General features: G+C 39.7%; 2 long non-coding RNA genes across 2 annotated transcripts in view; both read right to left on the bottom strand.

Annotated features, from left to right (window-relative positions):
- Positions 1-16821, bottom strand: part of LOC115278203 — a 138136-nt gene that overhangs the window by 41959 nt on the left and 79356 nt on the right. The gene's annotated exons all lie outside the window — the stretch shown is intronic.
- On the bottom strand, positions 1673-16503 carry LOC115278205. The gene is made up of 2 exons (XR_003902757.1): positions 16421-16503; positions 1673-1922 (listed from the first exon to the last, which is right to left on the bottom strand). It is a non-coding gene; the product is annotated as an uncharacterized LOC115278205 (long non-coding RNA).

Here is a 16821-nt window from a genome sequence, read left to right as displayed (position 1 = left end):
AACGGAACCTCAGAAGAGCTAAGGAACTTAAGCAAGGTCACAAAGCAGTGAATGGGGATCCAGTATTTGAACCAAGACAATATGACTTAACACTGTGCTAGTAATGGCAATGCAACAATGCTTCTCAATGTGCATAACTCACAAAGGATTTGTATTTAGATTAGGAATTCCTACAATCCAACAAGAGGCAGACATCCTAAATGGAAAAACAGGCAAACTGTATGACCAGAAATTTCTCATCAGTTTAACCTGGGATAGCAAAAGAGCATTCAAAGAGAGGTTAAATCTGGCAGCACAGAGTAAAATAGACACTGCATATAGCCAACAACATCATCCTATTTCTATGGAAATAACTACATATGGTCGGTTCAGATATCCATATACAAATAAAGGTGTGGAGGAGAGCTGTAAGAACATGTTGAATGCACAGAATATTCAGATAGTTATGAAAATCTTAAGTGATAAAATCTTCTTAAATATGACTATGACAGCTAGAATTTATTAGTTCTTATGTCCCAGGTATTATTTCTAAGGGCTTTATTAACTCACAAAAATGACTGAGGCACTATTGTTACCCCAGTTTTACAAAAGAGAAAAAATTAAGTCATAGAAAGATAAACAGGTTTCTTCCAAGCATAGAAATTTTTATGTTTACTTTTTACAGGAGAGAGAGCAAGCGAGCATGTGTGGGAGTGGGGCAGACAGAGAGAGAAACACAGAATCTGATGCATGCTCTAGGCTCCAATCTGTCAGCACAGAGCCCAACGTGGGGCTCAAACCCACCAACTGTGAGTTTTTGACTTGAGCTGAAGTCGGATGCTCAACTGACTGAGTCACACAGGTGCCCCTCCCAATCATAGAAATTGTAAATGCCGAATATGGGATTTGAATCTAGAACTATATAGTCAAAGGTCTTAATATAATTCTTAATGATTATATTATATTGTATCCCCACACCAGTGATCTGTTAGGAGTCAGAAAAAAAAATACTCAAAAGTGAAAATAAGATGTATCAGAACCTCTATGATGGTTTGGAGTCGGGAGGACACCAGGTTCAGGTATACATTGTACACCCACAGACACTTGGAAGATCATGACAAAGATGGTTACAACGAAGCTCTTCTGCTTGCGCTGACCTCTTCCACAGGATAAAGTGAATTCAACTATGAATTCAACCACTGGGGCAGTAAAGACATCATAGTTTTGAGTTTCTACCATATGCCACTAACTGTTAAATGCTTCCATATCTGTTATCACACATGATGTTAAACTTTGAGGTAGGTATTACGAGCCTCATTTTAGACGTGAAATCTAAGGCACAGCGAGGTTAGGTACCCTCCCACTGTCACACATTGTGGAGCTGTGGCAGAAACGCCTCGAATCTCAAGGCCAATGGTCTTCTCATTGCATCACCTCTAAAATGGGTCAGGTGTCCTCCCAGCTCATGACCTATTTAGATCAGTCTTCCTATATCTAGTAATGTACCAATTAATCTCCTCGGTTTAACTTATAAAAGACGAGTAAAAGGCATCATTGACCACACATACAAGAAATTGCATTCTAAACCTTGTAATTGTTCTTCTTAGCTTAGCAATACAAATACTAAGTATCTTGATCAACAAACATATTTTTGGTGCCTATTTGAGGTTGGAAGATTTTCCAATGACACATGGAATGTTTCGTTCTTTTAATAAGATATTAAAATTTTACAATAACTGACTTTTCGTTTACTCTGGATTCTACTTTCCAACTGGTTTATAAATAAGTGGGTTTTAGAAATGGTGGCACATTCTCCAATACATCACCCTTCATATCTGCGTTCCTTCCGTTTTACCAGAAACTGTCTTCCAAATCTGAATATTAACTTTGTCTATTTCTCCAGCATTAGTTTATCTTGACATACAGACTATTTTTTATGATACCTGAAAGGAAGAGGAAAATAGATGGGTGAAACTATTTTTCCATATTTATCAAAACCCATCAGTTTTGTGTCTTTTTTTAACCAGCTGTGTGAGTGTAACACTGCATAATTAGAAAGGGACTTTGAAATGAGATAAACCTGTGTGTGACTCTCAGCTCTGCCATTTATAATCTGTGTGGTTTTGGGCAGATAGTTCTCCAAGCATGGTTTTTATAACTTTAAAAATAATGTAATGATCTCTACATTTTGGGGTAATTTGGGGGATTCTAAAAAATACATGTAACTTGGAGGGCAGTCCAAGATGGTGGCAGAAGCTCCTGAACTCCCCTCTTCAGGACTCTGTAGCTACAGATGGAAAAATCTCTTCTGAAAATGACCTGAAAACTAGCTGAACAGCTCCTTCAAAACAATGAAAGGGCCACACAGAGATGGGTAGGAGAGGCATAGGTGCAGTGTTACCAAAAACCCCACCCCCAGAATAGTGAGCCACAATCAGGAAAGATCCCACACAGCAAGACTCCCTGAGCAGTGAGGGACCGGGATTCCACTGTGGGCACCACAACCTTTGGGATCTGCACTAGAAACACAAGTCCCCTAAAACATCTAGCTTTGGAAAACAATGAGGCTTATGTCCAAGAGATCCAAAAAGCTGCAGACAATGGAGATTCCACTCTTATGGCACCCATAAGTGGACTTAACTTGAGGTCCAGCACAAAAGCAGCAGTCTGAAAAGTGCCCAGACTATTTGTGAAGGAGATCCATTTGCAAATCAAAGTATCTGCCAGAGGTTCAGGAACCTATGGAGACGCTCTCTCTCCAGATGGAGGTTGTGGGTGCCATCTTTGTACTACCACTTTACCTTGCCAGCACTGGCAGGCACACCCAGCTCCTGTGCTCTCCAGCTGCCTTGCTACAGCCAGCAGCTTACAGTCACACAATGACACCTGACACCTATCAGAATGGCTATTCTCAAAAAGCCAACAAGTAACAAAAATGGGGAGAAGGAGAGGATGGGGAGAAAAAGGAATCTTGTGTACAGCTAGTGGAAATATAAATTGATGCAGCCACTATGGAAAGCAGTATGGAGGTTCCTCAAAATATTATAAATAGAATTACCAGCTATTACACTTCTATTTATCTGGAAAAAAAATACTAATTCAAAAAGACATGTATCCCTATGTTCACTGAAACATTTACAATAGCCAAGATATGGAAGCAACCTAAATGTCCATTGATCAGTGAATGGATAAAGATGTGATGTATCTCTTTCTTTCTCACCTACCCACACCAACGCTCACAATGGAATACTAACCATTAGAAGAATGAATTCTTGCCACTTGCAAAAATATGGATGGACCTAGAGTATTAGCCTAAATGAAATGTCAGAAAGACAAATACCACAGGACTTCACTCATATGCAGAATCAAAAAAATAAATAAAACAGAAACAGACTCATATAGAGAACTGATGGCCACCAGAGGAGAGTTGAGGGCAGGGAGATTGATGAAATAGGTGAAGGGAGTGAAGAGGTACAATCTTGCAGTTATAAAATAGGAGAATGGGATGTATGGCATAAAGAAGACAGTTAGTACTACTGTTAACTTTGGTGACATATGGTAACTAGACTTGTGACCATTTCATAAATATCAAATCACTACTCTGTATACCTGAAACACAATGCTGTAGATCAATTATTCTTCAACAGAAATGTTTGAATAGATCAAAGAAGTTCAAGAATGTTCACCACTCTAAAAAGACTGTTCGTGGATGAGCAATATCCATCTCCCCTTCTCTGAAAGATAAATTGGCTAATGTGTCCAGGTCAAAAACTAAATGCTCCAACTTTGCATCTCCATGCATCAGTACATTCCAGACATTGCAGATGTAAGCTGGTGTTATGTTTTTCTGATGCTTGGTGTCTGTACGTAACCCTGGAAGTTCTGCAGTCACCAAAATAGGAAGGGACCCTGAGGGCGGAATCCAGGTGACACATCATGAAGATGGAAAAATATGAGGTCCTTGATGATTTCTTAGAGCCACATACTAGTTAGCTCTGGGCTGCCTGCTTCTAAATGGTCTTATATAGAAGAAAAATCTCGTTTAAGTTACCTTAAAGGGGTAAAGGGAAACGGGTTTTACCTCTAAGATACTCTGTTGCAAGTAACTGAACACAGTTTCTAAATGATACAACTGCCAACAGAATATAGAGACTACATTTTAAAGATTATCACTTAGTACTAATATCACTTAATTATTTTTAACACTCTTGCATAAAAATCTCTTAAAGGCTCTCATGATCTCATGACTTGTATAGTAGGCTAATGGCCCTCTAAAAGATATTCATGTCTTTATCCCTTGAACCTGTGAATATTAGCTCACATGGGGGCCAGGGAAAGGCTGTGCTTAGCAAGTATGATTAACTTGAGAACTGAGAATTTCATAAGATATGTAAAGATATTGAGATGGAGAGATTTACCCTTGGTTATTTAGGTAGGCCATAAACCTAATCACAAATGTCCTTATAAAAGGAGAGGCAGAGTGAGATTTGACACTCAAAGAGGAAATGGCAATGTGACCACATGGGCAGAGATTAGAGTGATGTAGCCCCAAGCCACGGAATGCTGGCAGCCGCAGAAGCTGGAGAGGCAAGAGTGTGCTCTCTCCTGTAGCCTCTGTAGGGAACATGGCCCTGGCAGCAACTTGACCTCAGCTTAGTGACCATGGGTTTCAGGCTTGGCTTCTCGAACTGGGGAAAAAAAATCAATTTCATTTTTATATGCCAAAAACAAAAACCAAAAAAACCCCACATAGGTGATAAGCTCTTTGACATAGGTCTTGGTAAGACTATATTTGGATCCACTTTTGAAAGCAAAGGCAATAAGAGCAAAAATAAACAATTAGAACAATGTCAAACTAAAGAGCTTTTTAACAGCAAAGGAAATCATTAACAAAATGAAAAAGGAACTTACCAAAGGGAGAAGATATTTGCAAATTATGCATCTGATAAGGGGTTACTATCCAAAATCTACAAGCACTTTATACAACAGCCATAAAAAAAAAAAAAAAAAGGCATGGTCAGAGGTTCTAAAAAGTTATTTTTCCAGAGATGACATCCAGGTGGCCAACAGACACATCACTAACTGCCGGGAAAAGGCAAATCAAAACCACCATGAAATACCACCTCACACCATTCTAACACCTGCTACAATGTCTAGTATCAAAAAGACAAGAATTAATAAGCATTGGCAACAAAGTAGGGCAAAGGGAACCCTCGCGCACTGCTGGGAATGTATTTCGTACCACCACTGTGGAAAACAGGACGGAGGTTCCTCAAAAAATTGAGAATATGATCCAGCAGTTCTACTTCTGAGTACTTCTCCAAAGAAAATGAGAACACTAATTTGGAAAGATACCTGCACCATGTCTGATGCAGCATTTACAACAGCCAAGATGTGGAAACAACCCGGGATCATCGATGGGTGAATAAAGATGCGGTGTGGATACGAAGGAAAACTACTCAGCCATAAAAAAATCTTGCCCTTTTAACATGGAGATATACATACACACGTGTGCGTACATATACGCACACAGACATACAGAGATGATGCTCCTAACACAGTCAGCTAGCACAGAGGTCCTCGATGAACGGCCATAATCCTAGCTCTATGACCTTGGACAAATTATTTGCACCCCCTCTCATACAACTTCCAGGCAGTTAGCAACTAAGCCAGGACTGGAACAGAATCTTAAATTTGCCCTTTGCTCAGTTCCCTTTGTTCTCTCCCATTCTTTCCAGCTGCTCCTAGCATTTCAATAGTTTCTCTTTTTCTAGTTCCTAATTCTTTACTCACACAAGTACTTTTATTCCATTAGTGACCAATTTTTTTGGTAGTGTCCACAACATCTGTAGACCCATTTGGAATCAAATATATTCAGATAACCTGAGAGCTCACTTTCTTGCGTGGTCACATATGAACTTGCACTAGTGTTTGGAGGTTAAAAACATTCCCCAGGGGTTATTTTTAGTTCATTTCTTCACAACCTTGGATTCTTCATGCTTTAGGTAATTAGTTTATCAGAAGAATGGTAATGTTGAAAGAAATTCCGTTTGAGCAAAGCAGCAACTGAAAAATTGTTGCAAGAAGTCACAGCAGTAATAAGACTATTGCTGAGCACGGGTTTATTAGAAAGTAAAATAAACAGCATCCTGCATGCGGACTTCATCTTCATTAAACATTCATACTGGAAATGCTTACCTTGTCTATAGCCAAGATGTTATCCTTTGCAGAAGGGGAAAAAAAAATCTCTAAGCCAACATATTGCAAGCTTTCCAGGACTTTGGGAAAGCAGTGTTATATAAAATCTCTAAATATGTTACCGTAAGCAGTTTGGCCTTCAAATGATTTCAACCACCTTGGGGCAGGGCATGATGGTGAGGTAGGCATCTCCGAACGAATTGACTTGCATTGTGCCATGCAGAGAAATGTAAATAAAAATTCAAGAGGCCTTTATGCTACTGCCATCATGGTATGTGAGTCACTTGGTTTAATATGTTAAGAGGATTAGTGCTAAAGCCGCATGAACTTTGAAATAGCCCAATGAAGCTTATGTGCTTTCCAGTTTAAACTGGTCCTCAGCAAGCCCTCTCTGATCATCAGGAATTTGGCAGCCTGGGGCCTCTGCCACATTCTCCAGAGCAAGGTCGAGCCCCCTGGGTGTCAATACTATAGCTTCCCTTTTTATTTAAGGTGGAGGGAAAGGAAGGACTGGAAGGGGCAGGGATCACAGGAGGTCACGGTGAAAGCCAAGACCCAAATTACTGCTTCATGCTTTCCCAAAGATCATCCAGTTTAACCAAATTAAATTAAAAAACCACCACCCAGCTGTTGCATCTTGCTTGTGTCTGAAGAGGTCAAAAGGAAAGTCCTTTCTTTACCCACTTAAGCTATTGGGGGCTTCAGTGAGCAATGAATGAATCTTCCTCGCAGGAATAAAGGCATCATACTGTGCCGTTCATGTGGAAAACACATTTGGAGAAGGGGAAACTCACAGTCAAATGGCTCTTCCCTTAATGTAACCCCGGAAGTGTCTGCCTTCACACTTCAGCCTAGCACACATGGGGATTGTCACTAACTACAGAGGCATGAAGAACGGTCCCACAACAAATCGATTACTACACACGACTAATTATGCTGAACACTCACATATAAAGGCAAATGTATGTGTCTGGGCATTCAGTGACCCTATGCGTATTTGCATAGCTGTAGGATCAGCCTAAAACACATACTCCCAGCGAACATAGGCTAAAAAAGAAAAAAAAACATCCTGTTAAGCATGCCACCTCCAGATAAATTTCATGGGGCCCTTTGCTGGGGATGCCAATGGTTTTGGAATGAGTTACAGTGAAATGCATCATTCAGGAAGCAGCTGGGCAACCTGTTCCTGTGACTCTCCTGGGTGTCCTTTGAAGCTCCTGCTTCTGCTTCAAGGATATCAAATGACAGGAACCCTTCTTTGTCTCCAGAAGCAGTCAAATATGGGAAGGCTGCTCAGACACTTGAGCCAGTGCCATGGACAGCATCACAAAAGGCAGTCGCTGAGAATAGCAGTCAGTCCCGCACAAGGAATTTCGAAGAATCAGTACCATTTGCCAGTTGAGTAGGCTTCTAGAGTCAGAGGGGGCTGTTTTCCACAAAGTGAAGATGATCTAGATCATTTCGGAGTACAAAGTAAGAAAGGAATAAAAAGGCAAATGCTACTTGATAGCTTTGTAGTATTAACTCGGAAACAGCAAGGCTCTGTGCTTATATATCCTTCTGATCTTCTGTCAATGTGATGGGTTTGTGTAATAACTCTGTCATGTTCTCTTTCTCCCATCCTATGTCCGCTGCTACTAAGTGAATTCATGAAGAAACCCAGAGCTGCTTTGACAAACTAGAAAATTAGTTATAGAAGCAATGAATTTTTTAGTGGAAAATATATTGTATTTTTAACAAGCCATGACTTCTCAGCTAAAAGTGACATAATGCAGGATCGATTGTATGGGCTCAAAGTCTTGCACTCACCACAGATGTATTTTCGTTTATAATTATGTCATGCAAAGAGCATTGCTAGGGCCCCATTCCAGACAGACTGGAACACCCATGCCATGCAGTGTGACTGCAGTTGTTAACTCCTTTGGGAACTTTCCAGCAAAGCTTTTTTTTTTTTGAAACCAAAACCAACAAGACCAAATGTGTGCAATATTGCTTCAGGGTTACTGGAAATCTCTGCAAACTTCTTAAAATGTAATACATATAAAAGTTATCATTTTATACAGCTATTAAAATTTACTCTCCACATATTCTTAGATTTTAATTAGAAGTTTAGATCTTATGAAAGTAGGTTGAAAGTAGGACTGGGCAGTTCTGAGTTTCTGGCATTAGGGTGCAATACCAAATCCATCTTTTGATATCAACTCTCACTCTGCTATCTGGCTTTTTGACCGGACTTGAAATGCTTAAAAGATCCAAGATGGCTGTCTTCCTTTTTCCTTACGCTTATAACCTTGGCTTAGAGCCAACACTCTTCCCTAGGGTTGGCAGGAAAGAGAGGGCTCCATAATGCCATTAATTCTGAAAGAGGAAATATATACATGGACAAAACACCAGACCATAACAAAAATGGAACTTTCCCTAAAATAGCCAAAGCAACTTGAGAAAGTTCCTTCTTGAGAAGAACAAAGCTACAGGCATCATAAACCCCTCATTCTGAGATATACTACAAAGCTACAGTAATCAAAACAGTATGGTACTGGCACAAAAATAGACTCATAGATCAATGGAACAGAATAAAGAGCCTGGAGATAAATTCACATTTATACAATCTATGTCAAAGGAGGCAAAATTACACAATAGGAAAAAGACAGTCTCTTTGATAAAACGTGCTGTGAAAACTGGACAGCTACATGCAAAAGAATGAAACTAGACCACTTTCTGACAACATACACAAAAATAAATTCCAAATGAATTAGAGACCTAATTTGAAGACCCAAAACCATAAAACTCCTAAAAAAAAAAAAAAAAAGGCAAAAAAACCCAAAAACAAAAACACAGGCAATAATCTCACAGACACTGGCCTTAGCAACATTTTTCTGGATATAACTTCTCAAGCAAAGGAAAGAAAAAAAAACAAATTGCTAGGACTACATCAAACTAAAAGCTTTGGCACAGTTGTTTTCCACAACAAAACAAAATCATGACCTATTAAATGGGAAAAGACATTTGCAAATGATACATCCAATAAGGGATTAATATAAAAAACTTCTACAACAGCAAAGAAAAATAATTCAGTTTAAGCATGGGCCAATGATCCAAAGAGACGTTTTTTTCTAAGACCTACAGATGACCAGTAGACACATGAAAAGTTGCTCATCATCACTAACTATCAAGGAAATGCAAATCAAAACTATAAGAGATGACATGTCATACCGGTCAGAATGGCTCGTATCAAAAAGACAAAAGACATAACAAGTGTTGGCAAGGATAGGGAGAAAAGGGACTCCTCTTGTACTGTTGGTACAACCACTGTCAAAACCAGGAAGGAATTTCTTCAAATAATTAAAAATAGAAATACCATACATCCAGCTACCCCACTTCATGCTATCCACCCCAAAAAAAAAAAACCAAAAAAACAAAAAACAACACCAATTCCAAAAGATGTATGCACCCAATTGCACTTGATGTTTATTGCAGCATTACTTACAATGGTCAAGATATGAAAACAACCTAAGTGCCTATTGATGGATGAATGGACAAAAATGTGCATGGGGGCGTATGTGTTGAGGGGGTGTGTGTGGACATGCATGTGCGCACATGCACATACCAGAGTATCAACTACAAAAAACAAAATCGTGCTATTCTTGACAACATGGTTGGACCTAGAGGATATCATGCAAAATGAAAGAAGTCTGAGAAAGACAAATACCATATGATTACACTTTTATGTGAAATTGAAATAAAACAAAAAACAAAGAATCTAATATAGATAAATGGTGGTTACCAGAAGTCGGGGGGGGGGTAAGTAATAAACTTTCAGATATAAAATAAGTCGGGGACAAAAAATACTGTGCAGGGAATAGAATCAGTATTGTAAAAACACTATAGGATGACAGATAGTAACTGCACTAATCATGAGCATTGCATAATATACAGAATTGTCAACTCACCATGCCATATGTCCAAAACTGATGTAATAGTGTATGTCAACCATCCTTCAGTTAAGAAGTATAAAAATTAAACACTGACTCATGACAAGGAATCTTTCCAGAAAATTCCCTTTATCTATAATCATCAGCCCAGGAAGTCAGTCTATGACAGATCAGACTTCTAGTCAGACTGCTACTTCTAGTAAAAATCTAGGAAGACAATAACTTTTATAACCATCAGCCCAAATTGGCCAGCATTTGATGAATACCTGATCACCCCTAACTAATCACATAGGATACCCACTTCTAGTTAGCCTGTCAACACAAAGGTTGTCTTTGTGATTCCTTGATTTTAGAGAATAGCCATATTTTCAGGATTTACACACTTAGAAAAGAGACAAATCACATTTAGGATCCAAACAGTGAATCAGCATCCAGTCAGGAAAAGAGAAACCACTCCATGCATTTCAAACAGAACCTTAAGACATTGGTTACAGAGGAGTTGAAAGTGAGGTAGCAAAGAAGGGTGATGGAAGAGCAAAGAGAACAGTTGTTCATCTAGATCAGGAAGCTACTACCCTCCTGAACTGGATCCTACAAGCTCAGAGACTGATACTCTAGTGGAACCACATGACTCCGAAGCAAGAAAAATGAGAGTCGGGCTCCTTTTTGCTAGTAAGTTGCCAGCAATAACACTAGAGCTTGTGTCTACTAGGAAACACTAGAGGCTACTACCTGAAGTATCCTGATATGAGCGTTCCACATTCCACTTTACAATCTCCCACCAGTGCCTTTCACCAAAGGGCACGCGCCAGGAGGACAGCTGGCAAAGGTGGCTTGGGAGATGGGGCTTTCCATCTAGATCATAAATCCCAACCAGAAGAATATTCTAACTTATTAAACTTTCTCTTTACTTTTTTTATTTTTTAATAGTTGATGGTCAAATTGGTTTCCATACAACACCCAGTGCTCTTCCCCACAAGTGCCCTCCTCCATCACCACCACCTCTTTTCTCCCCTCCTCCTTCCCCTTCAACCCTCAGTTCGGTTTCAGTATTCAATAGTCTCTCAAGTTTTGCATCCCTCTCTCTCCCCAACTCTCTTTCCCTCTTCCCCTGGTCCTCCATTAGGTTTCTTCTGTTCTCCTGTTAGACCTATGAGTGCAAACATATGGTATTTGTCCTTCTCTGCCTGACTTATAAGTCAGGGAAACTTTCTCTTTAAATAAGAAAAAAAGAAGTTGAGCTCATGACAAAGATTGCCAGAGCCCTAAATGTTCCCAGGAGGAAGTGAGTGACGGAGGGCTAAGCCCCATCCTCCCTACTTCAGGTTTGGGGACAGGCCAGACACTGGAGGAGGAGCTTTGTGAAAGTTCTGAGCCCCGATTATAGCTGATAGCTAGAGGTGGGAGGTAGCATCATGTGAATAATATGCTTCATGCATTTGAAGCTCTGACCCCTCACCCAGTTTTTGGCTCACCCTAGATCTGGAAAGAGTCTCTACATTAGCTATCCGTTGTATATCCACTGGAAGATCAATTCCTCCAGAGGATCAGGGCCAGAATTTGTAAAATTATGTCCTAGGGCCATCAGCAAAAGATGGTGAGGATCCAACAACAGGCCTCTTTTTTGTATTCCATTTATTTCATTCAGCCATTATTTACGGACCATGCATGCAGATGCTATTTCAAGCACAGGGAATATAGGAAAGAATAGATCACTGCCTTCATATAGTATACATCCTATGGGGAGAAATAGTGACAACTGTAGAATTAAAAGGTAGTACTATGCACGAGCAGGAAAGGGGGAGAAACCCTGCAGAGGCAGACTTTGCCATTTTAGTTAGGTAGATGGGAAGAGCTTCATTTAAGAAACAGTGGAGTAGGATTTACACAGAGATGGGACAATGAGGCTCTTCTTTCAAGGAAGATTTATTCATGCCTGCATGGGCTCAATGAGCCAAGACCCCAAAAAGGCTGAGCTCTGAGCACAGCTGGGCATAACCTTTTATGCAATTTCTACCTCTTAGTCTCCCATACGAGGTGACACATAGTCTGGGCACAGTCCAAGTTAGAGGCGTGTTAGAGCTATGCATGTGTGCATAGAAGTTGATTGGGTCACATTGCAGTTGGTGAGGTGGGAGGCAGGGAGACCAGTTGAGGCACCACTGCGATATTCCAGATGAAAGATGCCCTGATGTAGTGGTCGTAGAGGTGTTAATAAGTAGTTTGTTCACATAAAATCAAGAGAAATAGGAAATTACTCAAGCCAGCCAGAATTATTCCCGTGACACGCCACCAGAAAATCTAGTATAAATATATCCTCTTGTAATGCTAGGTTAGCAGCATGATCTTTAGACCTAAATATTATATGAAAATTCACTTTGTATTTGTACTCTCTATGCTCCAACTGCTTCATTTTGGCTGAAAATGTGTTACCTGAGATAATAAGACAAATAACCAAACGCATTTCAGAGCACCTATCCTTTTACTTGCTTATGGTGCGTTTTCCAAACGAGGACCCTTTTAACAGAAAACGACTTTGTGAATGCTTATATTCAGCTGTATTTTTAGCACCCATAGATGAAAATACATAATGACAAAAAGCTACTATAAAATCAGTAATGCTTGAAAGTGCCATATTTTATAAGTACAAACAACATCGCCACTCAACTGAAAAGTAATTGCAGGTGTATGCACAAAATCAAATACTTATAATTCACTGACCACATGTAGGGTTCATAAGGTTTCAGAGACCTTTTGTCATTGTCATGGAAATAGCCTCCACAGAAAGTGAAATCTAAGTTAGACAGCTTTGTGATATACCAAATTCAAAGTCCTTTAAATAGTAAGATCAGTTGTCAGAGGAAACTGAAAAAGAATTTAGAAGTCACAAATTTAATAAAAGCTAGGCCCAATGGTTTACATGGGTGGAGATGTGGAAGTTTTCTTGAAAATGAATGAGATATCCACATACCCAAGGTGATCACTCCCTTCAATAATTTATGGGTTCGATGGCGTAATGACTGTGAAAGGAAGTTCTCCTTAAAGAGTCACCAGTTCCAGGTCTCATGTGGAACCAAAATCTTTGGTCAGTTAACAACCTTATAGGGCTGAAGAGGGAATTTAAAACTTGTTGGGCAAGGGGTGCCTGGATGGCTCAGTTGGTTAAGCATCTTACTTTTGATTTTGGCTCAAGTCATGATCTCACAGTTCGTGAGACTGAGCCCCACAGCAGGCCCTGCGTTGCTAGCACACAGCCTGCTTGGGATTCTCTCTCACCCTCTCTCTGCACCTACCTGGCTCATGTATGCGCTCTCTCAAAATAAACATGGGGGGGGGCTTGGCAGGCAAAAATCACCATGGTTTCCTTAGAGGATAAATTCTTTATAAAGAAATTAAGTAAATCGTACATTTTGGCACTCATTTTTCATGTAGATTTAGAAATGCATGTGGTATTTGGGGGGTATTGATAACATGTAAGGATTTGACATAGTAGTGTTCGAATGCAGAAGTCTTTTGATTTTGATGGAAAATCTAAGGGATTTATTTCTACTCATAATTTAACCTGAAAATCTTGTAAATTTGCATAGAATACTGAAACATTTAAGGAATCGCTTCTCAAACCTTGCTGTGCACCAGAATCACCTGGAAAGCTTGCTACAGCAGCTTGGGGGGCAATACCTAGTTTCTCATGCAGATCTAGAATGGAGTCTGCAGATTGACATTTCTAATCCATTCCCAGGTAATGTGGATGCTGGCCCAGGGGCCACACCTTGGGAAACACTGATTTATAGGATCTTAAAATTCACTTTATTTGTTAGGTAAATGTATTAGACACAGAAAAGACTTTAGAACTTAGTAAAGTTTGTTAAATCCAAGGACTTTAAAAAGGAAATATTAAATGTGTAAATACAGCTTAAAATATTTAAAGGAGGTTAATGATCTAAGTTTGTAAATGGTACCAAACAATAGACAGCAATTTACCAGTGTTAGAGAATATTAAGATTTCTAAGTTTAAAGAAAAACAGGTTTTGAAGGACTGAGTCTATTAAACTAAATGTTACATGTAAAACCCGTCACCTCTGAATAGTTTTTGTACACAAAACTCACTAGACCTAAAACCCAGCACTGAGAGTTGTCAGTTGTCCTTTTTCCAGGGCTTCTGAGCCTATGAATTGTGAAACTTTGGCTACGACTAGCTAAATGTTCACCCTCTCTCTAAACCATTTGATGCCTCTTCAAATGGTCTTACTCCTCTGCTCAGAGAGTCAGGGCTTGCTTTGAAGACAGTGGACTGAACAAAGAGTCCACATCTTGATCGACTTTGTCTGCCACAGGAATGAATCTCCTGCAAACGTCCTGGGAGCTTTTCTCTCCAGCTCCCCTGCTAACTGTCATTGTCTTCATGCACTGTCAGAGGACACCACAGAAAGAAGAATGGCATGTCAAGATCAATCTTCCTCCAGAGACACTCCTTGAAATAATGTTGAATAGCTGTGCTTTTGGAAATCTTCACTTCTGAGACCAATTATCTCCCTCTACAATGCATTCAGCCTTCACCAGCTTGGCTGCTGGACCCAGCTGTTTTCTGTAAGGCCAGATGTACTGTGAATCACAGATGTGATCATTTAAATTAACTCAATTTGCTATGTTTTTAAAAGCGGACATTTATTAGCCATAAGGGAATATGATTGGTTTATTCTGCAGGTTAGGAAGCACCTATATATACCCTCTAGATCAAGAGGAATTAAAGTTAGTGAAGGTCCTAGATTTCCAAAGGAAATTCCATAGTCCATTCTGAAGCTGACTCTATTGAATGCTAAAGGCCAGATCCACCCCTATGGCGTCCTTAGAGTTTGGGTTACCAAAGCAACATTTTCTGGGGATCTTAATTTTTGGATCTAATCTAAATGAAATTTGACAGAAAGCCATCACAGGAAAAAAAAAATGTATAGTCCACTTCTTTTGGGCTTCAAGACACAATAGTATGTGCAACTGGTCTTAGACAAGCTCTCCATTTTAGAAGTTGTGCCATTACAGCAGATATGAGGGAGAGTAACAGATTTTCTAAGGAGATGCTTCAAGCTGTGGCTTTTTGAAAGTTGTAGCCTTTCTCCTTTTCTAAATTTGGGGGGACATTTAATCAGAGACAGATGAACAAATTTAACACAAATTTAAAAATTGTGAATGAAATTGCAGTGGCATACCAAACTCCATTATAAAGTACCAATTGCTACTGTTAACGGTACACAATCCTACTTTACATACCCACACAGAGCATAATCACAGGAACTACGTTTAAATATTTACCTTCAAGATACTTATTTTCAATAAACCTTTGTAGGTGATCAAGTGGTTATTCTTTCTTTCCATTTTGCAGGGGATAAACTATAAACCGACATGTCCAACTTATTTCTGGAGCTATTGTAGATGATGATAACCTAGTGGTTTATGCTTATTGGTCACCCTGTTGGCCTTGCTCAAACCTATGTAAACCTTCACTGACCTAGCTGTGTCGGGGGCTGGGGGGAGGGTTTGCATAGCCTCAGGAGGGTATCCTATCTACAAAACGGTAATGGACACCACCCCCCACCCACCTCAGAAGCTTGTAAGACAAACAACGCAGTGCAGGTGAAAAATTTAATTTTTTTTATGTTTTTATTTTTGAGAGGCAGTGAGAACAGGGGAGGGTCAGAGAGAGAGAGGGAGACACAGAATCCCAAACAGGCTATAGGCTCCAAGCTAGGTGTCAGCACAGAGCCCATCGTGGGGCTCGAACCCAAGAACCGTGAGATCATGACCTGAGCTGAAGCCAGAAGCCGGACGCTTAACTGACTGAGCCACCCAGGCGCCCTGAAATTTTTTTCCATATGTCAATTTAAGGCATTTTCTTTTATTCTTTTTAAGCAAGGTTAAAATCACAGAACCAATTCTAGATAACTGTGTGCTTCATATTGCTTAGAAGGTAACTTCCACGTCGTAGATGCCCCAAAACATTAGTTCCCTTTTTAGGTTCTTCTTGAAAGTGTTAACAGAGCTCTAGATCTATACAATTTGAGGTTTGGGGAACCTTAGAGGCCACTTTCCGACCTCTACACAACATCAGAGGTTATTCACCCTCTGCTTGAGCGCTTCAACTGAAAGAAAAGGTCTTCACCTCAGAGGGAGGCACTTTTCCTTTGGCTGGAGCAAAACACAGTTATTCCATTTTCAAGTCTAACTATTTCAATGAGCTCTAACAGAAAAGAAAAAGTAGCAACTTTTTCTTTATCTTAAGAGGATTATAATCAAATACTGTTTAGAAACTTTCTTACTTTTCAACTTTCTTTCGCTGTGCTTGGATTGCGCATCTGAATGTCTAATTAGGAAGTCTCATCTTTCCTGGGTTTTCATGGAGCATTGTTACTCCGCAGGCAAGAATTTTCATTTTTAAAATTTCATGACATCAACATAATCCTCTATCATAAAATAGAGCGCAGAAAAAAACTTAGCTACTTGGGGGTTAGTTGTGCATTATGGGTAGTAATTTGCAAATACCTTGCCTTGAACTTCAGAGCTGGATCTGTAATGAACAGACCCCTGCAAAGTAATGTTGGCAGTCAGTCCTTTCTGGAACACTCCGTCTGGATACCATGGGGTAAGAGAAAGTTTAAGTCTTACAAGAACTACCACCTCGTTCAGTGGGAAAACTCTTGCTGACACCAATTTAGAAGAG

Source organism: Suricata suricatta, chromosome 14 (assembly GCF_006229205.1).
Source record: "Suricata suricatta isolate VVHF042 chromosome 14, meerkat_22Aug2017_6uvM2_HiC, whole genome shotgun sequence".
Classification (NCBI taxonomy): domain Eukaryota; kingdom Metazoa; phylum Chordata; class Mammalia; order Carnivora; family Herpestidae; genus Suricata; species Suricata suricatta.
This window is presented reverse-complemented; position numbering and strand designations above follow the sequence as displayed.